The sequence below is a fragment of the Neofelis nebulosa genome, chromosome 2 (assembly GCF_028018385.1).
Source record: "Neofelis nebulosa isolate mNeoNeb1 chromosome 2, mNeoNeb1.pri, whole genome shotgun sequence".
NCBI classification, from domain to species: Eukaryota; Metazoa; Chordata; class Mammalia; order Carnivora; family Felidae; genus Neofelis; species Neofelis nebulosa.
The window spans coordinates 143,384,563-143,407,313 of NC_080783.1; the positions used below are offsets into that span (position 1 = coordinate 143,384,563).

At 40.2% G+C, this 22,751-nt stretch overlaps 1 protein-coding gene and 1 pseudogene across 13 annotated transcripts in view; one reads left to right on the forward strand and one right to left on the reverse strand.

Annotated features, from left to right (window-relative positions):
• Positions 1–215: 215 nt before the first annotated feature.
• Positions 216–1,393, reverse strand: LOC131493382 (nucleosome assembly protein 1-like 4; annotated as a pseudogene).
• An 8,473-nt stretch (positions 1,394–9,866) lies between these two features.
• Positions 9,867–22,751, forward strand: part of EVI5 (ecotropic viral integration site 5) — a 234,951-nt gene continuing 222,066 nt past the window's right edge. For 3 of the 13 annotated variants that reach the window (XM_058716550.1, XM_058716551.1, XM_058716553.1), the window contains exon 1: positions 9,868–10,180. The gene's annotated coding sequence lies outside the window, so the exon portion shown is untranslated. Of the gene's footprint in view, positions 10,181–22,751 lie in introns of all 13 variants that reach the window. The other 10 variants (XM_058716548.1, XM_058716557.1, XM_058716559.1 and 7 more) reach the window with 6 other exon arrangements.

The window sequence follows — 22,751 nt, forward strand, 5'->3', positions numbered from 1 at the left end:
CATTGTACAGGTTAAGCAAAAATAAGAAGGAGGGTAAAGGAAAAGTTAACGTCAAATCATGCACTTGAAAACAAGTTAAAAAAAAAAAGAAAAGAAAAGAAAACAAGTTAGATGTAAGGACTGACAATACGGTTGTGCTGTGGCTGCAGTGAGTCCTGAGTGCGATCTGCTGGCAGAGGCCCCACCTGCAGGGCACACTCACTTCTTCCTGCTGTTTACACTAGGAGGGCTGGCTGGGCTCCTTGGGGTTAATTTTGACATCGTCCTCATTTTCTTCCTCCTCCTCACCTTCTAATTCCTCTTCTTCTCCTTCTTCACCTTCATCAAATTGTTGTCATCCTCTATGGCCTCCTCCAAAGTAGAGCATGGCCTGCGGTACCATCTGCTCACAAAAGAAGTGTCCAATTTCAAAGTCGGAGGCTAACATGAATTCCAAGTCTTTATCCAGTGATTCTCCATTCCCAGATGCTTTCAGCTGGCTAAAGTTGAAAAATGAGTCGTTGGGGACTTGTTTGGCAATTGTTCTCACCGTGCCTGGGCCCTTATGTTTCTACTTTTTCTTGATTGCTTTGACTGTACATTTTTTCCTTTCTGCCAGTCAATAACACACCCGTCACAGTCAACTATTTCAGGACCTTCAAAGGAAAAGAGATCAGGCCTTATCTGGCTCTGATTTCATCCTAAATTTTTTTGTCAGGACTGAATTGGTAAATAGTCATTGGGTTCAAAGTGGAACTCTAATACAAAAGACATGTGCTGCCCAGGGTCGGAAAATTTCACTTTAATATCCTGCAGGTGCTTCAAGATCGGTTCATCATACTCCTGGATTAATTCACTTAGTGTATCTCATTTCAAAAGATTGTAAATCCAAACTCTGAAATTCCTTTGGGGTTTGGCTCCTCTGCTGTTGCTGCTTCTTTTTTTTTTTTTTTTTTTTTTGTTATGACTACTTTATTTTTCATGTCTTCGGCCAATTTATTGTCTTCTTCATTTTCACTTGTACCACTCTGATTCTGCATCTGCCAGCTCAACATCACCAATGATGAATTCTCTTCTCTTGTCAAAGAGAGGCTGGTACAGTCAGCATATTTTCTCTCCAGGCCATTGACCTCCTCATAGAACTTGGCCTCTATGTGAGCACATTCACCTGCAGCTGCTTCAACATGTTGATTCTTTTCACCGCTCTAGGTAAAGTGTCAACGTAACTTGAAGGAGTGTGGGAGACATTGTCAAACCATTCCTGTAAAGCTTCCAATATTTGAGGGTTCTGCATCACCTGGGGGTGAGCTTTTCTGTATTACTTGCATTTTTAGCAGCCTCTAAGCCATCTGAAGGAACACCATCTGAAAACCTGTTATCTGCCATCTGAATGCTTCGATCTCCAAATGGAAAGTTATGGCAACTCTCAGAAGTGAAGAACACGAAGAGCTCAAATGTGGGTACCTCGCTGGATTCCGCTCCTTCAGATTCCACTTCTTTTTATTTTATTTTTTTTTAATGTTTATATTTGAGAGAGAGAGAGAGAGAGGCAGAAAGAGAGAGGGGGACACAGAATCCAAAGCAGTTTCCAGGCTCTGTTGCCTTAAGACAACAGTAAACATTTATTATCTCTTACAGTTTCTATGTATCAGGAATTTGGGAACAGCTTTCTGACTGGTCCTGGCTTGGGGTTTCACATGAGATTCAGACAGATGTCATTTAAAAAGTTTCCAGGGGCTGAAGGATCCACTTCCGTGGTGGCTGGTTGAGTGGCTGTCAGATTTGTCCTGGGTGATGATGGGATTTTTTTTTTCTTCATAAAGCCCCTCACACATGGTGACTGCCTTCCCCCAAAGCAAGCCATATAGGAAAACATGGCAAAAACTCCAGTGCCCTGATGACTTAGCCTCAGAGGTTATACTCTGTCTCTTTTGCTGCATTTTATTGGTTACACAGACCAGCCTTCATTCAATGTGTGAGGGTCTGTACAGGCTTATGAAGAACTGGCAGTTAAGACCACTTGGCCAAATTAGAGGATGGCTATTACATGTATCTAGAAAAGTGTGTACTACAATAACCAGCTTTAATAAGTATAACATATATAAGGCTCAGGGAAAGCAGGATTTACTGGAACCAGGGATTCTAATATCTTCAGGATGTTCTCCATCTCATTTTTGTTTCCCTGAATATAGCCAGGATCTCTGGGTTCATATCTTTAGAGCTTCATAATGAGAAGGCAAACCAGCTCTGGTTTGAAAGATCCCAGGGCATGACTCTCCCAGTCCAGTCAGTGTGGTCATCGGGAAAAGTGATTTGTTTAGCTTGAGTCAGGCACCTACACTTGCTGATAGAAGACAGAGGGGGTGTGGGCAGATAAAAATAGTACAACTCCCTCAGCCAGGTTATGTACTCCCCATTTTGTATGTTTCCACTGTAATATATATATTCCACCATATGAAAGAATATATTGTTATTGTCCATTTATTTGTTCATATGTCTGTCTTTTACACCAGACTAAATGTTCTTACACTAGAGCCTGAATACAGGTACTACATTTTTGTAACTCCAAACAATATAGGCTTTGTAGTGAAGAGAGACTGATGCTTGCATTTTTGCTTTTCCTTTTACTATCATTGTGGCTTTGGACCAGCCTTAGTTTCCTCATCTTGTAAATGGGTCTAACGATGCCTGCCTCACGTAGAAGCACATAATGTTATTGCTGACATGTAGGAGCTGAGAGTGTTAGTTTTTGTCCTTCTTAGGAAACTGCCTGACACAATTGTATATACTTAATATGTTTGTGTGTGAATGACTGAATGAATGAGTAAATAAATGAAGCACTCTTAGGGTTCACTTGTAATGGGCATTCTTGCTCAGGGTTCACTTGTAAATGAGGATCGTAATAGGGTTATGGTGAAGATTAAGATAGATGAAAAGTGCTTCCATAGCCCAACTCATGGTAAGACTTCTAAAATATAAGCTATCATTATTAGAGAGGCAGTCTTCTAAAACCAACATATTATAGGAGATCTCTTTCAAGAGAATGGGAGAATAGTGGAGAATAGAATATTTCTTATTTAGATATCTCTCACAAAGTATATCACTTGTTTCTGTATTTCACAGTAAACTCCCGGTTAATAGCCCTAAGTAATACAAATGCAATATCCATTGATAGAACACAATAGTCTACAGTATTCCAAAAGCTAAAGAGTAAAAAAATAACCACAAAGGTAAGTCCTACCAGTTTAATAATTTTGTCTAGTGCCAAATCCTAAGAGCTGAAATCACCTAACATTTAGAAGCTTCTATCTAGCCGATGCCTCAGAGTCAGCACCCTAAACACAACAGTTCATATTCAGTTGTCATTCTGAGACATATCAAACCATTTAAGAAAGGAAGGAAAAAAGAAGAAAGGAAGGAGGTGGGGGAAGGGAGGAAAATAGAGAGGAAGGAAAGGTGGAAGAAAAACAAAATCAATTAGTTTTTCATAAGACCATAAAGCTTTGGTTACTGCATTTTTAGTCCTCCACATTCCCAGCTTCCTCTAAAGGTCCTACTAACATATGTATAGGGAACTGAAAGGGTGTTAAATGGGTGGATCCCAGTGGCAATGTCATTGTAAACACTCCCTGTGAGTCAGCTATAAATTCAATTGAAATCCCTAGTCTCCTGGTCTTCTCTGCTTATCATGGTTACCAAAATGACTGCTGCCTTCAGAAATGCTAATGGGAAACAGGTAAATGTCTACAGTGTTTGATTTTCTATTAGAACTTATAAAAATGTAAGCACTGCAACAGGAAATATTTTGTTATTGAGTTAGAGTTTATATACGTTGCTTAGTCTTTGAAACACAGAACAGCTTGGCAACACTTACTCAGTTTTATTTTAAGAATGTTATTGTATTTTGACTATTTGAGGGATTAACAAGAATTTATGGAGTGTTAGGTTTAATTTTGCACCTGTAAGAAAGGTATTTTAGTAATTGACTTTTTGTAATTCAGTAGTTTCTGCCCTTGATGTAATTAGCTACTGGTTATCTTTTTTGAATGTACATTCTCAGAGGAGAACTGATGAGTCCATAAGGCCTTCAAATTTCTCATGTGGAGAAAAAGAATAGCTGAGAAAAATGACTGGGTACCACAGTATTCATTCATAGTTCCACATGGTGACAATGTTGAAAGTTGTGTGGTCTTTCAATGATGACTTCAGCAGTTGTTGCTTCCCTTGTTGTTTAGGAGTGCAGTTTGTAATAAAAGCTAAATTAATTTTACTGTAAAGTAATGCCTTCTTAATGTAGCTTCCTCATCCTTTTTTTGTGGAGGAGAGGGCAGAGCGTTAATTAACATTAGCTAAAGTTTGTGCTTTACTGTTAGACCATTTTCACATGAAATAACACATCTCACAATACATCAATCTTTGGCAACTCTAATTTGCCTGATGAAGACACAGAAGCTTACAGAGGTTAAAGACCCATTAACAGGTGGTAGAGTCAGGATTTTTCTAATCAGAGTCTTATAAAAAAAATCTTTATTCTTTTTAATTTTGCACCTTGGTGCTTTGTGGCTTTGGATAACAGCAATTACAATAGCTACCATTTGTTGAATGCTTATTATGTGCCTTGCATATACTATTTCATTTAACTGTCACTTCAATGCTTAGGTAGATATGATTATTCTTATTTCCAGTTTACGGATGATAAGACTGGATCTCAAAGAGGTTAAAGCACAATTTTGACAAGCACACTTGAAATTTTAGGTCACAATCTAGTCACGTGCATGAATGTAGAGGTTACTAGTTCCCAGATAATTGGATAGTTTACGTGGAATTACTGTTCTAGTGGCAACAAATTTTATCTTGCTTTAAAACAGTTATCTCAGAAAGTCAAGAAAAGAACAGGCTTTTGCTGGGTGGGATAAAAATTGGCACTCTATTGATGTCTCATTTTGGTTAGAAGCTGTTGTTGGATTGATAGTGTGAATGTGAATGTCTAATATCACATATAAAAATGATGCCCAAACTCTAGAGCCAGAGAGCTGGTCGTTTACCACAACTGTGGCAGATCTAGTCTCTCTACCTGTGCACGAAGTGCCAAGAGAGGGCAATAGACTTCTGTCAATTAACAATGTTCTTTTCTAAGATAATGTGTCTTGCAAACAATAGAATATGGTAGAAGTAAAGTGGTAAGTTTAAAGCCATCCTCGTAACCTCAATACCTGGAGAGGCCACAACTTTTGTGCTTAACTTAAATTTGGATTCATGTTGTGGAAAGCAATGAGCCAAGTGAAATAGGCTTTCACTATTTCATCATGAACTTTTTCATTTTTTCAAAGCAGAATATTTTGAACATTAGGAGTTGCACCAGAGTATTGTTTCTCCTTTTTCATTCATTCATTCATTCATTCATTCATTCATTCATTTTTAATGTTTTTATTTATTTTTGAGAGAGGGAGAGGGAGGGAGAGAGAGAGAGAGAGAGAGAGAGAGAGAGAGCCTGGGAGGGGCAGAGAGAGAGAGAGGGAGACACAGAATCCAAAATCCAGGCTCTGAGCTGGAGCCCAATGCAGCAAGAGCCCGACGCAGGGCTCGAATCCAGGAACTGTGAGATCATGACCTGAGCCAATGTCAGAAGCTTAACTGACTGAGTCACCCAGGTGCCCCTCTTTTTTTTTTAACTTTTTTTATTTTGAGAGAGAGAGAGAGAGGCTGAGTTTGAGTTGGGGAGGGGCAGAGGGAGAGAGGGAGAGAGAGAGAATCCTAAGCTGACAGTGCAGTGCCTGATGTGGGAGTTGAACTCACAAACCATGAGATCATGACCTGAGCCAAAGCTGGACCCTAAGTGACTGAGCCACCCGGATGCCCCTCTCCTTTTTCTATTAGAGCACTGCCAAGAATACTTTCGATGGATGGAATGTTCTATATCTGTGCTGTCCAAGATAGTAGCCAGTAGCTATGTGTGACTATTATTGAGCGCTTGAAATGTGTGAGTGGGAGTGGGAAACTCAAATTTTAATTTAAGTTTAAATGTAAACCAATCACATGTGGCTGGTGGCTGCTGTATTGGACAGTGCAGTCAGAGAATGTAACTGAGATGCCCTGGCTCTCTAAGGAAGCCGCAAATGCCAGGAGACCAGGGTGAGTGTGGGGTGTTGTTCACAAATGGGTTTGACTACACTGAGTTCCTCTTCCATACACTGGGTAGTTTTTGCCTCTCAAGGAAATGCCTCCTTTGCTTTTCCTTTCTGTGAGCAATGACTCACATGCCTGACTTATAAAACACCTTTGGCACTTGAGAGCATGGTGTTCTGAGATTTAACCCTTGCCAGGTTTAGAGGGAATAGAGCTCAGACGCTATCCTGTACAGTGACAAAAATCAATGCCAAGGGGTTGCAACATTAGAACAGAGAAAACTTTGAATTGCTAATTGAATTGACCTCAAATTTGTCTCCAAGGTGGGTGCCACTGCCCACTGCACCCATGCTTCCTCTATTTTGAAGTTCCAGAGTGTGAACAGCAGAGTGGTGGAGAGCTGGAGCAGAGGTGGTGTTGGTGTGGAATTCACACGGTGGAATTTCACTTACGCAAGTGCTCAAGCACTTGTGAGAAATCAGAATTAGCTATTTCTCTGGTTAGATTGAGCTATTTCAGTGACAAGTTAAAGTGTAAGCTCTTTTGTCAAAAAAATTGAGTGAGTGAAGGAAAGGCATAAACCAGTGAGATAGCTGGAGGGTCAGGGCTAATGGAATAAACTCCTTTCCTCAGGCCAATGACTTCATTTAAAATAAAGTATCTCAGCATTTAGCACAGCAGTGCTGATTATTTAGATTATTTGGAATATATGGGCATGTATATATATTTTCTATATATGTATATGTGTAGGGCCAATTAAAAAATATAATTTCGGGGTGCCTGGGTGGCTTAGTGGGTTGGGTGCCCGACTTTGGCTCAGGTCATGATCTCACAGTTCGTGAATTCGAACCCCACATCAGGCTCTGTGCTGACATCTCAGAGCCTGGAGCCTGCTTCAGATTCTGTGTGTGTCTCTCTCTCTCTGCCCCTCCCCTGCTCACTCTCTGTCTCTCTCTCAAAAATGAATAAACATTAAAAAAATATATATATATACAATTTCAATCAATAAAATCACCAAGCTTATTATTTACCATTCATTGAAAATACATTGAACAGCAAGTATGCAAAAAAGCACTTGGGCTACTGAGAAGCCTAAGACAGAATATGATTCCAATCATTGCAAAGCTCTTGATCTAATGGACAATATATATAAACCACTTGGCATTAGACGGAATGGATTCCAAGCTCTGTCTCACCATTTTTCAGTTTGTATAAATAGGGGCAAGTTACTTGGTATTTACTAAGTCTCAGTTTTTTCATATGCAAGGGGGTTATAAATACCTGCCTGATGAGCATACTATGAAGATTAAGAGAGATAATGTATGTATAGCCCTTGCCAATACTCATACACAGAGTGCTCAACCGTGTGTTAGCTTAATTTTAAAATAGTATGCCGCATTTATTTTTATATACTTTTTTAGGTAAAATTCACATTAATTGAAATGTTAACCACACACTTTTTTTTTGACAAAACGAACACACTTGTGTAACTCACACCATTTCAAGATTTAGACCATTTTTATCACCCAGAAATTTCTCTCCTGTACCTTCCCAATAAATTCCCTGCCAGAGGCAACCAGTTCTGTTTTTTTTCCACCACAGATTAGTTTTGCCTGTTTTGGAACTTCAAATAAATAAAATCATACAGTAAGCACTCTTTTGTGTCATTTATTTATTTTTTAGTAGGTAATATATTCACATGGTTAGAAATTGAAAAGGTACAAAAGGGCAGGTGGTCAAAAGTCTCCTATCTACTCCTGTCTACCAGTCACCCTATTTTCCTCTCTTGAAGCAGCAAGTGTTATTAGTTCCATGTGGGCCCATCCTGTAGCCATTATTAATACAGTGGTTTTTACAAGGTGCTTTGAGAACTCTGTTTTAAAGTTTGCCCAAAGAATCTTGTGACAGCCCAGTTAAAACAATATGAAATCAGTTTTACAAATAACTGGAGTTATTTTTAGATTCTGATTACAAATGTCAAATTGTGACATTTTGTACATGACTGAGGTAATCTTTAAACCACATCTAGTTCAAATTCTAACATTCTATGATTTTCAGTCATTGATTAAACAGATACATATTGACAAATATGGAAATACAACTATGAACCAAAGAAAACCAAGCTCCTGGACTTATGGATGTAATAATCCAGTTGAGGAGGGAATAAAAATTCAACAAAATAATCATACAATTACAGTTTCAGTGCAGTATGATAGGAAGGGACCAAGGTGAGGAGGTCCAAGGGTGCTCCTCAGAGGTACAGACAAGAGCCGACTGAGGTAAGAGGTTTGAGGGTTGGAAAAGATTTCTAAGCATTGAGCAAAGCATATGCAAAAGCTCTGTCAAGAGAGGAAGATTTGAAGGATTGGAAAAGGCCAGTGTGGCTGGAAAAGAGATGGCAGGATGGAGGAGACGGGTAGACTAAACAGTGAGAAGAGATGGAGAGGAGAGGTGGGCCAGACATCTGACCATATTGGGCTTGGTTAGCTGAGGGTTTTTGTCCAAGAGAATGGAAAGCTATTAAAGTGGTTTACCTGGGAAGTGACTTGGTCACATAGCCTTTTGTGCGGAGAAGACATGAGAGAGGAACTAAGGGGCATGTGGGTAAGCCATTTAGAAGACTAGGTCAGGCACCCCTCCACCCCCATACAGGTGGACTAGGGTGGTGATGGAAGAGATAGAAGAGAACAGATCCAAAGAAAATTTCAAAGGTGAAATCAACAGGATTTGCTGATAGATGTAATATAGGAGGGAAAGGTAGATTTTTCAAGATGTCTGTTAGCTTTCTTATACAAAATGGATTCAGTTGCAATAAAATTGTCAATTGAAATTAACTTTAAATAATGGCATGACCTAAAAGTTATGAAAAAAATTGCCTCATAAAATTTCAAGGTTTCAAAGTTTTTAGCTGGATGGAGAGCATGGCTCTACTTCCTATTTTTTAGTGTTTCCTAAGCCTGTTTTTTAAAAAAAGTGGAGCGTTTTTCTTTTTATGAAATGCTTACTACAGTGAAACCCTTTATGGAAACCGTAAATTTGCGTCAGAAAATAACCAGGGACTATCTAATTTCTAGGCAAACAATTTTGGATTTTTTTTTTTGTGCTGATACTTACTCCCATTTTGTAACTTCTAAAGGCAATTTGTATTATCTTTATTATTTTTCTTGCCCGTTTTTCCCGGGGTTAGACCGGAATTAGTAGATAGTTTCTGTCCCAAACTAAGTACGTACTTCTAAGAATTTCTTCGTTGATACTGGATGGTTGCCTGGCTGGACTGCATGTATTTGTGCCCAGGTTCTGCCCCCTGCGGGACTCTGCATAAACCTAGTTTGTCGAGATGACTGATGGTAGAGGGATTTGCAATCATAAGTGCTATTTGCACACTGATTATTGTTTTTCAGAGTGACCTAAGTCACCTCTCGGGGAGCCGGGACGGCCTCTCGAAGCCTGCGCGTCTGCGTCGCGTGCCCGCGGCCTAGGAGGAGCGTGGGCGATGCGGTAGAGCAAAGCCTGCAGCTCCAAGCTTGGGGTCTTCTCGGGCCCCCGAGGGGGTGTGTCCTGTGCTGCTCGTACAGGCAAGGGGCGGTTCAGGAGACTGGGGAAGTCTGCAATTTGTAAGGCTGAGGGCTGGCGCTTTGAAAGAGAGGCGGAGGAGGGAGAGGGATTTCCCCGCCCCCGTTCCCCACGGCCCAATCCCTTCGGTTTCTCTTTTTCTCGACCGGCTGCCCGGCCCCTAACCTGCTCGAACCCATTATGCGGTAGAGGCTGCCGGTCTCTTTAAGGCTCTGCCGCGCCTGCGCCTTGGGCTTTCCTGACGCGGCCGGCCAGACCCTGGAGTAGCCTGCGGGCGGGCAGGGTTGGGGTCGGGTAGTAGTTAAGGCAGTGGCGGTGCCCAGAGGGGTGGTTGAGGGTTGGAGGAGGCTCTGAGCTCGTCAGTGAGCTCGGCGCTTGAGAACGGGCGGGGAAGGCGGCCCGCGGAGTCGAAGCCGGGGCCGAGGCGCTGAGACGCGGCGGCGAGGCTGCCGGCTGGATGGGAAGTTAATGTTTACGGCGGAGTCCACCCAACGTTTCCAAGGTGAGGGGCGCCGCGCCAGGCCGGGCGGGCCGGGAGGCCGGATGGGCCGCGAGCCCGGGTTCCGCGGGGCGCACAGCGGGGCCGAGGCGCGGCGAGTGGGGGCCGCCACCAAACTTGCGGCGCGAGCGGGGCGGGCGCGCCCGGCCCCGCCAGGGCCTAAGTTCCCTGAGGCCGCGGCGGCCCGGGACCGTCCTCCCGTGGGCTCTGAGGAGAAAACTCGCTAGCTGGTCTCCCAGTGGAGTCCCAGGGAGGTGGAGGGAACGGGGAGCTTCGGGGGCGCTTTCTCTCAAATCCTGTGTGGGATACTGACGTTTCATGCCCACCCTCGAGGCCAGAAGTCCGTTCTCTCCGGGTGCCCCGATGGAGTGAGACCACCTGCACCCTTACTTGCAAAGTTGGCGTCTTCATTTGGCCTCCGGGATTCTGCGCAAGGCAGAGTCGCCAGGCAAGTGATGGGCAAGCCAGGTGTGCTAGGTGACTCCCTGGGGTATCCTTGGACAGCGTTAGTAGCCATCACTGAATCACCTTATGACTAGCGGGGCAAGCCTCAAATTAACCGCAGAATTTCCGGTAGATGGAATTGTGGTGTTCGTGTTTGTTTTAGAATTGCCGTGATTTCTTTGTGTCTGTTTCTTTGGGCGTTTTAGATCAAGTCATTTGTCATCCTTTTCCCGAAGAGTTAAACCAAAACTTTTGGGATGGTTCCTTTGCTTTCCTCCTATCCGGTGTTGTTAGAGGTGATTTTGAAAAGCAGTATTTTCTTGCAAAGATATCTTTTCTTTGGGTTGCAGTGTAGAATAATAAACCCCTTTCTTTGCTGAAAGAAAGAAATCCAGTGTTCTTTGAAGATCAAGTAAAACTATCTGTTGGTGGTTTTTGCCTTCGTTCTGGGCTGATAATGTGTTAATAGCTTTTTTTTTTTTTTTTTTTTTTTTAAGTAAACTGTCTTGAATTTACCTGAAGCTTCTTGTCTATCCTAAAATGCTAGCCTTAAGGTCTCTGAGAACTGTGTGTCAAGGAAACTTAGAAAGCTTATTAAAGTATCCTATGCAGAAAAAGTGCACAATCCTAAGTGGGTAGGTAAAGGATTTTTACTAAGTATACCACCACAGATCAAGAAACAGAACATTACTAAGTTGGGGTTTATACCTAGGAGTGGAATTGTTGGTTTGTGAGGTATGTGGATGATAAACTCAAGTATTAGATACTGTTGAACATTTTCGCAAAGTGGTTGTGCTAATTAGAGAATTTTAATCCAGTTACCCCACATCCTTGTTGGTGCTTGTTAGTTTGAAACCTTTGTGCTATTCTGATAGAAGTGCAGTAATATATTAGTGTGGTTTTAGTTTGCATTTTCTTGATGATTGTGGTTTTATCTTTTATTGGCTATTTATATGTCTTTTGTAAAATGCCTCAGTCTTATTTTTTTAATTTATAATATTTTGGATATGAGTCCTTTCTGGGAGGTTCACACACACCCTGTCTATAAATTATACATAATTTATCTTATTTCCATTCTGTCTTTTCACTCTTTTAATGGTGTTTTTTTGGTGGGTGGACATTCTTAATTTTAATGAAACATATTTACTATTTTCCTTTATGATTACTGCTTTCTGTCTCCTATTTAAGAAATCTTGCTTAGCCTAAGAATATGTAGATGTTTTCCTGTGTTACCTTACAAAATTTTTGTTTTGTTTTAATTTTCACATTTAAAGTGTGCAATTTTTAGTAAGTTTTCCATGGATTATAGGGGGTCCAAATTCACTTTTTACCAGGTGGGTATCTTTTTGACCCAGCATTGTTTATTGAAAATAACCATACTTGTCCCTCTGCACTGGTGGCACTTTTTCACAAATCAGGTGACTGTTTAAGGGTGGATCTGTTTCTGGATATACTGTTTTATTGGTCTATTTGTTATCCTTGCACCAATATTACTGTATTAATGTAATTGTATGATAAGCCTTGATGTGTGATAGTGTAAGGCCTCCAGCTTTGTTCCTTAATAATGGATAGTTTTGGCTCTTTGCATTTCCATATAAATTTCAGAATCTTCTTGTCAATTTCAACAAATTTTGGAAATTGGAATTGAATCTATCAATTTGGAGAGTACTGACATCTTAATATCGAGTTTCCAATTTATGAACATAGTATATATCTCTATGTAGGTCTTTTAAAATTTCAGTAATGTTTTGTAGTTTTCTGTGTAAAAGTCTTGCACATCTTTTATTGTTTAATCTTAGGTATTTGAAATTTTTGACATTATTGTAAGTGATATTTTAAAATACTTGTGGCCAGTATATAGAAGTACAGCTGATATGGGGCACCTGGGTGGCTCAGTTGGTTGAGCGTCCAACTTTGGCTCAGGTCATGATTTCACACTTTGTGGGTTTGAGCCCTGTGTCAGGCTCTGCGCTGACCAGATTAGAGCCTGGAGCCTGCTTCAGATTCTATGCCTCTCTCCCCCTCTCCCCCTCTGCCCCTCCCCTGCTTGTGCTGTCTCTCTCTCTCATAAATAAATAAACTTAAAAAAAAAAAAAAAAAAAGTACAGCTGATCTAAGTCTTTAATCTTCATTGCGACCTAATCTAAACTACACCTTGTATGGTCTAGTTTTCCAAGCTGGTTTGTTTGTTATTTCTTTTTTCATTTCTTTCTTTCTTTCTTTTTTTTCCTTTGGTGTAGTGTCTAGGACCAATTAAAGAGTTCTAGAGTGTTGAGTATATTGACAATCACTGTGTTAGGACTTTGGGAATACAAAGCTGATTAAGATGCTTCCCCTGCCCTTAAGGGTTTAGAATCTAGGAGGGTAAGTAGAAATTCAAGAAGAGACCTTTATCCTCCACTATAAGTGCTGTTATGAAAATTGGTTTGGCAGCATGCAAAAAGGACATATAAATTCAACTGGGTAGGGGTGAGAGTGGGGGAGGTAATATGCCTGGCTGGCACTGTTCTGAGTGCTGAGCAAAGGAATTGGGCTGTGGGTAGATAGGGGCTGCTATTCACAATACATGCTTTTCTGCCTAATTCCTTGGCTTTCAGCCTTAGCTTCATTCTACTTTTTTTGAGTCTGGAGTCTCTCTAAGTCACTGTTTTTAGGGAATAAATTTATGAGAGGACGTAAATGAAGAGAAACTAAAAGGCCTATATTGCAGAGTTTAAATTACTAACCTGCTCTTCAGCCCCATACCTTTCCCATCCTGACTATATACTGTCTGGAGACTTCCAAGTCCTGAGCCTTCCTGGGGTTCTGTGAGTGAGGCAAATAAGCTTCCCCCAACCCCCTTTTCTTTCTTCTTCTTTCTTCTTTCTTCTTTCTTCTTTCTTCTTTCTTCTTTCTTCTTTCTTCTTTTTTTAAGTTTATTTATTGATTTTGAGGGAGAGTGAGCTGGCACACACATGAGAGGGAGAGAGAATCCCAAGCAGGCTCCGTGCTGACATCATGACCTGAAGTGAAATCCAGAGTCAGATGCTTAACCGACTAAGCCACCCAGGTGCCCTGTAGATCAGCTTCTTGACCATATTCCCTTATGCAGACCTGTAGGTTTGGCTTCCTGTCCTCTACCCAATTATGTATTCCTCCATCTCTTTCTTGTTACGTGTTGCGGTATCTGAGAATGTTAAAGATAGTCTCTTTAGGCTTTCTTTTCCTTGTGTAGTTTGTTTCCTCTAAGTTGCTTTTTTTTCTGTAATTGAGGCCCTCCTCAGAGTTTTGATAATCCTTGGTTTCTTCATGATTGAGAGTGGGGACTAAAAGCTGATTGGAAGCCCTGAGCTTGTAGGTGGGGCTTACTGACTTCCAGTTTTACTCTATAATCTCCTGCATGGAATAGGGGTTCTCAATTTTGGTTGCACTGTAGAATCACGTGGAGAGCTTAAAAAAAATAGAGACACACTGCTAGACTAAAATACAACAGAATCTTTGAGGGTAGGACCCAGGTAGCAATATTTTTTAAACAGATATGATTGCCTACAGTAAAACACACACATTTTAAGTAAATAGTTTGATTTTGCCATGTATACACCCACGTAACTAATAGGATACAGAGCATTGTGAAAACCCTGTAAAATTCCTTAGTATATCTTTGTTCTCTCTTCCCCACTCCCTGCCCAGAGGCAACTGCTATTCTGATTTCTATCCCTATAGATTAACATCGGTATTTTCTGAAGTTGTCCAGGTGATTCCCCTATGTGGTCAAGATTGAAACCATTGGTTCACTTGGACTGTTTGAAGCTAGCTACTCCAGGGTTTCTGTCTTTCCTTTTGGTCTGGCCACATTGCCCAGAGAGTATCTTCCAGTTTTGTGCTTGGAGGGTAGAGGTTTGGTAGCTAGTGATCTGGGAATTCAAGAAACACGGCTGGAGAATGAGTCATAGAACATTCAGTATATAAGGTCACATGATTTGCTTCTTTTTGTTGGGATACTTATGTCCTCTACCTTTTATGGTTTGCTCTCTTGAGAGAATAAATCTCCAGTCAGCTGCTGCATTGAGTATGGGCCACTCAGCAGCTTGGAGAAGGAATGGGGTCTAGGTTTCTAACTGTTCACAGCTTTCACCTGATCCTTTCTTATTTGGGTCTCCCTTGTTCCTCTTTGTTCTGGCAGTTCCTAAGCCTTTTGAGGATTGTGTAGTATAAATTGGGTTTGTTCTAAATTGCCAGCACTGCTGGTTTGTAATTTGGCTGTCTTTGACAAAGTCAATTACCACTCATTCATCTTCTTTCCAGCCTCCAAAATTTTATTGCTGTTGTCTCTTTTTCCATTCTCCCTGTCCTTATGGTTTATGAGATAAAAATAGAACACAACAACATCTTTTTCCTTGTTTTAGTAGAGTTTTATGAGGGAGGAAAATTAGATGTGTGTGTTCTATCTGCCAACTTAATCATCTGCTTTCATTATAAAAATGTGTTGCCATCTGCCCTTCACTGTTGTCTGCTCCTTGAAGGATTATAGCTTTTAAATTTCTTTACTGTTACCTAGAGTGTCGGGAGGGACAAAATATTGGGTCCCAAATATATTGGGACCTTTCTCTAGAAATCCCCAAATTCTTTTGAGAAGTACTTGTCCCAGAATCATACATTCTCAGGATTGGGAATGGTTCTAAAGGTAAGCCAAATGGTGATCTCTCTGATGCTTTATAAAAGTGGGAAACTCATGGGAAAGAGGGGATTAGTAACTAGAGAAAACAGATTGAGCTATGTATCTCTGCAAGGGGTCTGAAAATCCATATAGACCTTAAACATTTAATAGTGAATGAATAAATAATCTTGCATATATTAAAAAGTCATGGTCATTTCAATCAATCCATAATATTTCAATCCAACTGTGGTCATGGGAGAAGAATTTTTAATTTTGAAGAAGGATTCCATACCATAAAAAATTGGAAACTATTACTAAGGTTGTAGAGATCTTAGTTTATAGTTAACATAAATTGATAATTAGCTAAAACCACCCACTGAAAGTTTTATGTTAAGCTTCTGTAATAGTTTTGTGATTCTTTGCACTCTTTATTAAAATTTTTTAAATGTTTTTTTAATTTTTGAGAGAGAGAGGAACAGTGTAAATAGGTGAGGGGCAGAGAGGGGGGAGACACAGAATATGAAGCAGGCTCCAGGCTCTGAGCAGAGCCCGAGGCAGGGCTCGTACTCACAGACTGTGAGATCATGACCTGAGCTGAAGTCAGACGCCCAACCGACTGAGCCACCCAGGCGTCCCTATTTATTTTTTTTAAAACACTAAGTCAGTAGGTTTCCAAATGTTCTTTAAGACAGAATTTTTGGGGTGCCTGGGTGGCTCATTTGGGTGTCCGACTTCGGCTCAGGTCATGGTCTGACGGTTCAAGCCCCGCGTCGGGCTCTGTGCTGACAGCTCAGAGCCTGGAGCCTGTTTCAGATTCTGTGTCTCCCTCTCTCTCTGCCCCTCCCCTGTTCATGCTCTGTCTCTGTCTCAAGAATAAATAAACATTAAAAAAAAAGTTTTTAACAAAAAGTTCGCAATGAAATCATTTGTTTTCTCTTAGGCCAAGTGTATACAATTTAAAGTATTTACCTTTAAATTATGTCCATCTTTTTCTGTGCTAAAATGCCCTTTTGGAAACATGTGGGTTAATTAGTGTTTTGTGGATAGAACCCGTTGACTGTTGCTCATTATTTCAAATGGCCTGGTGTGCACCTTTTAGGATGAGCACTGGGTGTTGTATGGAAACCAATTTGACAGTAAATTTCATATATTAAAAAATAAATAAATAAATAAATAAATAAATAAATAAATAAATAAAAAAACAAAAAAAACCCCACAAAAACAAATGGCCTGGTGTGTTTGTTGCCATTTCCACCTTTTTTTTTTTTTTTTTTTTTAAATGATATCTGTACTTATAGAGAGCTTTCCCTGCCTATGCTGTTTGAAGTTTATCCTTTAAGTGGCCAAAGATAATGTGGGTTTAGTGCTTGTTAATTGTTCTTTGTACTAATCCACCCCTCACAATTATACTCTGAAAAGTGTTCCATAAAGCTGGTCAGACTGGCTATCTGGGTCTTCATTGTTGGTTGTTCTTTTCAGTGTCCTGTGAGTTGATGATTAGGGCTCTCTCCATGAGGAACTGCTGGTTCCTGTGTTGTTGGAAGGGACCTTGATGAGAGAGAGGAACAGAACTGGCTGTGTTATTGATCATTGCTCTTGTTTTTCATAGGGAAGTGCAAGCATTGATATAAAAGTGAAGAGGGGGATTTTGTCTTATCTTTGGGTTGGTGCTCAAATGATTAATAGCTGTCTTCTTTTTTGGCCTGGTATAGATTTTTTGCTATGTCAAAAATGGATCTAGTATTTTCATAAATTATGCTAGTAAATTTGTTAGATCAGTGCTAACAGATACTGGATAAAAGTGTAGCTCTAATGAACAATTGTATAATATATCTAAGTGAGATACATGAGAGAAGGAAAATTTAATATCTTCAGGTATACCAGAAATTAGGATAGTTGAGAAGACTTGATGGTGAGAAGATAGAGCTTGAAGTAAATTGAAAATGAATTTTTTGGGGGCGCCTGGGTCGCTCAGTCAGTTAAGGTGCTGACTTCGGCTCAAGTTATGATATCATGGTTCGTGGGTTTGAGCCCTGCATTGCGCTCTGTGCTGATAGCCTGGAGCCTGCTTCAGATTCTGTGTCTCCCTCTCTCTCTGTCTGCCCCTCCCTCATTTTTCTCTCTCTCTCTGTCTCTCTCAAAAATAAATAAAACAAAAAATTTAAAAAAAGAATGAATTTTAGGGAATAAGCCCATGAAAAGTCTGCCTTTGAATATTTATTTGAAATACATGTAAGAGATGAGCACAAAGTTAAAGACTCAACCTGACTGCCTTTTTGAAAATGTGGAGAAGCTTCTTTTCTAGTGTCAGATGAGCAAGGTTTATTTTACTTATTTATTTATTTAAATGTTTTTTATTTATTTTTGAGGCAGGGGGAGGGGCAGAGAGAGAGGGAGACACAAAATCTGAAGCAGGCAGGCTCTGAGCTGTCAGCACAGAGCCTGACCTGGGGCTTGAACTCAAGGACTGCAAGATCATGACTTGAGCTGAAGTCTGAGGCTCAACCGACTGAGCCTCCCAGGTGCCCCAGATGAGCAAGGTTTGTAATTGTTATCAAGCATGATGGTACATTTATTATGTAAACATACAAGATCAGAAAAATGAATCAGTAAGTGATCTAGAAATTTAAAGAAGTTATACAGTTGTCAATAAATCATTAAGAACCACCAAAGATAACATACTTAGCATCTCCTCTGTGTCAAACATAATGATAGGTATTGGGAAGATAATGGTGATCTATTCTACATGGACAAAATCCTTGCTCTCACAAAATTTATAAACTCCAGGGGAAGGCACAATTGATACATTCTTGTTTCTGAGTGAGATGATAAAGGTAATTAAGGGGCGCCTGTGTGGCTCAGTCGGTTGAGCGTCCAACTTCAGCTCAGGTCACGATATCACAGTTTGTGAGTTCAAGCCCCACGTCAGGCCCTGTGCTGACAGCTCAGAGCCTGGAGCTTGCTTCTGATTCTGTGTCTCCCGATCTCTCTGCCCCTCCCCCACTTGTGCTCTGCCTCTCTCTGTCTCTCAAAAATAAATGTAAAAAAAAAAAATTTAAAAAGTAATTAAATGATTAACTTGTCTTAAATCTTGAGGCTTTTTATAACTAGTAAGGGAAAATGCTGAGTGAAGTAAGTTTTAAATTTTAATATTGCTTTAAAAGTTTGTGAGGTAAATTTATTTACAGTGAAACACATAAAACTGAACTATACATTTGAGTTTTGATAAATGTATATGCCTTTGTGAATCTCTTTACCTTTCCCCCCAATAATCCTTCATGGTTCTTTTAGTCAGACCCTGTTGTTATCTTTTACCACAGATTAGGTTTTCTTGTTCTTGAACTTCTCATAAAAATTGAATAATTCAGTGTATTCTTCTCTGTCTGGCTTCTTTTGTTCAACATAATGTTTTTGAAATTAAGCCATGTTGTTGCTCACATCAATAGTTCTTTTTAATTGGTGGGCAGTAATCCATTGTATAGCTATAATACAGTTTATCCATTTCCCCATTTGGTTATTATGAATAAAGCTGTTATGAACACTTGACTACTGGTCTCTTTAGAGACATACATTTTCATTTCTATTGGATAAATAACTAGAGGTGGAATTACTGGGTCAGCGGATAGATGCATATTTAACTTAAGAAGACAGTTACAAACAATTTTTCCCAAGTGGTTATACCATTCCACATTTCAGCCAGCAATCTGTGAAGAGTCTAGTTAAATCAGAGCTGAGTTTCAGAAAGTTTATTCTGGTACAGTGGAGCACAAGACTTAAGATAGGGAAAACACACAGTAAAGTAATAGAGTTGAAAATTGATGTACTCCTATTCCAAGGAATTGGACAGGGCATTGGGGGGGGGGGGTGGATCTTAAGGATTCTAGAGCTGTGGTATGTGGGGTGAAGATAAGGGAGGGGCCAGATGACCTCGATGTATCTGTCCTAGGCTTTTGGATATTGGTGTGGCAGTAATTAGAGGGAGCTGAAGAATAGATTTTGGAGAGAAAAGTACAGCCTTTTTGGAGGTTATTTACATGTTTCTATATCTGTTAAATATATATATATTTATTTATATATTTAAAATGTATATAATGTATTTTTTATATAGGTTGAAATATCACATTTCTTTTGTTGTTTATTTATTTATTATTTATTTTAAGTAATCTTTACACCCACTGTGGGGCTCAGACTCATAACCTTGAGATCAAGAGCTGCATGCTCTGCTGAATGAGCCAGCCAGGTGCCCTGAAATTTCATATTTCTTGATCCAGTAGTTGTACTTTATGGAATTAACTCCTAGAGAACTACACAAATGTTTGGAGGTATTTTTGGCACCTAGTATAAAATAAAAAATTGAAAACAACCCAAGTAGGGGTACTTGGGTGGCTCAGTTGGTTAAGCATACAACTCTTGGTCTGGGCTTAGGTCATGATCTTGCCATTTGTGAGTTCACGCCCCTCCTTGGGCTCCGTGCTGACAGTGTGGACCCTGCTTGGGATTCTCTCTCTGTCTCTGTCTCTCGCTCACAAAAATAAATAAACTTAAGGAAAAAAAAAAAAAAGAAAACAACCCAAGTAGCTATCAGTAAAGGATTGCTAACTAAAATGTGGTACATTCTTATGATAGCATGATATACAGTTAAGGTAATATGGTGTGTGTATATACTGTATTTCCTATTGCTACTGTAATAAATTAACAGACTTAGCTTAAAAAAAAAATTAAGTCTCTTACAGTTATGGGGGCCAGAGGTCTGATTCACAGGGCCAAAGTCAAGATATTGGCAGGGCTGTTCCCAAGGGTAGAATCTGTTTTCTTGCCTTTTCCAGCTGTTAGAGTTGCATTACTTATATTTGCAATGCATTCTGTGGATCTTTCTTTCTTTCTTTCTTTCTTTCTTTCTTTCTTTCTTTCTTTCTTTCTTTCTTTCTTTCACATCCAAGTTAGTTAGCTTATAGTGCAACAATGATTTCAGGGGTAGATTCCTTAATGCCCCTTACCCATTTAGCCCATCCCCCCTCACACAACCCCTCCAGTAACCCTCTCTTTGTTCCCCATATTTAAGAGTGAGTCTCTTATGTTTTGGCCCCTCCCTGTTTTTATATTATTTTTGCACCTTCTTCCATCTTCTAAGCCAGCTGTTTAACATCTTCAGATGGGCTCAACCCAGCTAATCTGGATAACCTCCTCATCACAAAATCCTTAACTTTATCTGCCGAGCTTCTTTTGTCATTTAGAGTAACATTCATGGGCGCCTGGGTGGCTCAGTTGGTTGAGCTTCCGACTTTGGCTCAGGTCATGATCTTGTGGTCTGTGGGTTTGAGCCCCGGGTTGGGCTCTGTGCTGACAGCTCAGAGCCTGGAGCCTGCTTCAGACATGTGTCTCCCTCTCTCTCTTCCTCTCCCCTGTTCATGCTCTCTCTGTCAAAAATAAATAAACATTTAAAAAAATACTAAAAGGGGGCGCCTGGGTGGCGCAGTCGGTTAAGCGGCCGACTTCAGCCAGGTCACGATCTCGCGTCTGTGAGTTCGAGCCCCGCGTCGGGCTCTGTGCTGACAGCTCGGAGCCTGGAGCCTGTTTCCAATTCTGTGTCTCCCTCTCTCTCTGCCCCTCCCCCGTTCATGCTCTGTGTCTCTCTGTCCCAAAAATAAAAAAAAAAAAAAAAAAACAAAAAAAAAACATTGAAAAAAAAAAAAATACTAAAAGGGGTGCCTGGGTGGCTCAGTTAGTTAAGCGTCCGACTTCGGCTCGGGTCATGATCTGGCTCGCGGTTCATGAGTTCCAGCCCCACTTCAGGCTCTGTGCTGACAGCTCAGAGCCTGGAGCCTGCTTCAGATTCTGTGTCTAACTCTCTCTCTGCCCCTCTCCTACTCACGGTCTGTCTCTCAATAATAAATAAATGTTTAAAAAATAATAAAGTAATATTCATAGGGGTGCCTGGGTGGCTCAGTTGGTTAAGCATCCCACTTTGGCTCAGGTCATTATCTCAGGTTGGTGGGTTCAAACCCTGCATGGGGCACTGTGCTGACAGCTCAGAGCCTGGAGCCTGCTTAAGATTCTGTGTCTCCCTCTCTCTCTGCCCCTCCCCTACTCGTGCTCTGTTTCTCTCTGTCTCAAAAATAAACAAAAAAAATTTTTTTTAAAGTGACATTCATATGCTTTGGGTATTATGATGAGGAGCTCTTTAGGAGGTTGGTAATCAAGTTACTAATAATGCTAACAAGGACAGGAGATCAAGGTACATTAAAAAAATTCTCAAAGAAATATATATAGTATGTTCTAACTTTTGTTAAGTTAAAAATATATATATATACTCCTATGTTAGTATATGTATAGAAAATAATTTTTTTTTTTTTTTTAAAGCAAGCATGAGCAGGGGAGAGGGAGAGAGGCAGTGGAGAGAGAGAGAATCTTAAGTAGGCTCCATGTTCAACATGGAACTCAATCCCATTACCCTGGGATCATGACCTGAGCTGAAATTGAGAGTTGGATGCGCAACTGACTAAGCCACCCAGGTGCCCCTAGAAAAGAAATCTTGATGGAGATAGACCATATTGCTAACAGAGGCTATCTTTGAGAGTAGGATTACAGAGTATTTAAACTTTCCATTTTTTTCTATGATATTTCAATTCGTAATTAACATGTATTTTCTAATCAGAAAAATCACAATAAGTAAAAGGATAGAGTATAATACTTGGTCATATATTACAGAGAGATCAATAAACAGGCTTTTGGTGAGCGACCTTGGTAAGTGTGGTTTCAGAAAAATGGTAGGGCAAAAGCCAGATTGTAGTGAGAAAGTGGAAGGTGAGGAAGGGAAGAATGAAAAGGTAAACATCTTTCCAGTTGCTTAGCTATGAGAGGTGGCAGGATGCTGTGAGACCAGGGCTTTTCAGAGGGATAAATAAAATTCAGTGAGATTTTTAAATATGGCAGAGCAGCATGTTTGAAAGTTGAAAGCAGAAACTGGGAGGAAGAGAGAGATAACTTGAGTTCCAGGACAATTCGGAGTATGAGGCCTGAGGTCTTCTGACTTGATTAGACAGAAGACCCACTTCCCTGTGGCGGATAAGACTGAGAGTGGTGTGGATATGCCTACTAGTTTATAATATTTTAGTTTTCTTCAATATTATCAGATTAAAAAAACATCTCTTGCAATCATAAATGCTTCTTTGACATCTTCTGAGAGTCTGAGGTTATTGTGTAACTATGTAAATTTAGTCTTGGTAATGTATGTACCCACATTGTCTTGATTTGTCCCCCAAACTTCTGATTGTTTCTGTAGCCTAGCATATAAATTTCAGGGAATAAGACCTTAGTTTTCTAGGTGCAACATTTTGGGGATTTTTTTATTTTATTGAAACTAATTATTGCATAAGAAAATCTTTATATAAGATTGTATCAATTTTCTTTTGACTCTAGAATGTTACACAGGAAAGCATTGGAGATAACATTCACTTCAACCTTTTTTCAAGTTCCTGACAAGGAAAAAGAGCT